This window comes from Cyprinodon variegatus, unplaced genomic scaffold, assembly GCF_000732505.1.
Source record: "Cyprinodon variegatus isolate N-32 unplaced genomic scaffold, C_variegatus-1.0 Scaffold185, whole genome shotgun sequence".
Classification (NCBI taxonomy): domain Eukaryota; kingdom Metazoa; phylum Chordata; class Actinopteri; order Cyprinodontiformes; family Cyprinodontidae; genus Cyprinodon; species Cyprinodon variegatus.
Window position 1 is genome coordinate 1255862 of NW_015150638.1, and position 1865 is coordinate 1257726.

Here is a 1865-nt window from a genome sequence, read left to right on the forward strand (position 1 = left end):
ACTGTGCAATGTTGCTCCTTGGAGTGTGTGGTTATTCTACTTTCCCCCTTTTTCATACATCTCCACTTAAATAGAAGATCTCTTTGTAAACCTGCACAATGACAGTGAAGCTGTTTTATTTCAAAATATATTTCTAGATGTTCTTTTATTACGTATATTCTACAAAATAAAGAGTAGACCTAAACTTTTTTATTTGGTATGTTTTGTCTTCAAAGCCTTTAACCCATCTCTGCATTTAACCCATCCCCTTGTGGAGCAGTGGGCTGCCATTGTGCAGCACCTGGGGAGCAGTTTGAGGTTAAGGTTCTTTGCTCAGTGACCCAGCGTGGCAGTCGTGGGAGTGGGGCTCAAACTCAGAACCTCAGGATTCCAAGCTCTATGCCGTAACCACTAAGGTGCCACATCCCCCCTATTGCTCTACTTTCATTTCTTTGATTCAGGTTGATCTGTGTTTAAGTAAATAAGACGATTTATTATACTTTCTATAATTTCTTATGCACTATTTCTGTTATTGTGCTTCCTTTTATTTAAGGTCACCATCCTGTTTAGCCATATGGTCACAGGGCTAAGCCTTTGAACTGTTCACTTTTAGTGTAGGACAGAGTGGCTGTAATAGTATTATAAAATTAGTATTTTTATATTGTGTTTGAATTTTGTAAATGAAATAGAAGTTCCTCCTACTTAGGATTGATTCATTCTGTGCGAAACTTCAAAGTGTGGTCGTTGCAATAAATTGTAGCTATATTAAAATAGTGGTTACTAAATAAGTCGGTACTAAATCATAATTGCATAGCACAGTTCTTTAAACCTGACATCAATTACGTTACGTTGCAGTTTATTATAATGTTCCGTCTGCCATTCTGTTTATTAAAAGTAGAACAAAAGAAGAGAAACTCCTGGCAGCTTCTGAGTAAAGACCATTTGTATTATTACTAACCCACCAGAGGAGGCGCTCTTATACCATAAATGATATTGAATGATAGACTTATTATGTGTTGTGTAGGCACACGTTTAAAACTAACCTTTTTGAAATATAATACATTTATAGGATAATCTACTTTTAGTATGGCCCTAATATCTCTGCTTTGTTTTTAACCCTGCTCAACCTTCTCTTTAGAAGTTTAGATTTTTTTTAGGTGCATTTTTTACTGTTATTGAGTTTGTTCATGAGTGTTTCATTTCTATTTTCCATAGTTCTCTCAGTGTGCTACATAATTAGGGCAGTTTAAGTGAATACTTTCATTAAAAAATAACTCAGATATTGCTTATATTGAAATGCAAATTGCATACAGCTAAGATCAGTCTGCCTGCCTGTTAATTAAAAGTTGAAAGAGTATAATTCTTAGCTTCAGCTTCAGTATCGAGATAATGATCCAGACAGTCTCTCCAGATAGTCTGTATGTCTTTTAACTTTATTAAAATTACTTTTTTTCTGTGAATCTATCTCCTATTTTTACTGGTTCTTTACTTTCCAACAGTATTTACCTCCACCTCAGAGACGAAGAACTCTAAAGAAATTACATTTTAGCCAGAAAGGAGCGCAGTGGGTCTGACATCTAATAGGAAAACCAATGGGAGGGATGAATACTGAATGATTCAACTAAAAAAGTCCATCAGAAGTGTTGATACAGTAGATACAAAGAAAATACAAAAAACAACAGTAACAGCACAATGTATTTTATTGGTTACACACAGTGGTAAAAGTGTGGCTATACAAAAACTCACTTAGACAAACATTAATGACATTATAACTCACTGCTGTGATGTTACGTCAATAATTCTTGTTTGCTGACGTTCCATCATTGAAAAAGAATTCAATCACTTATCTTCCAAAATAATTTCAGGATGGTGAAGCTAAAATAATC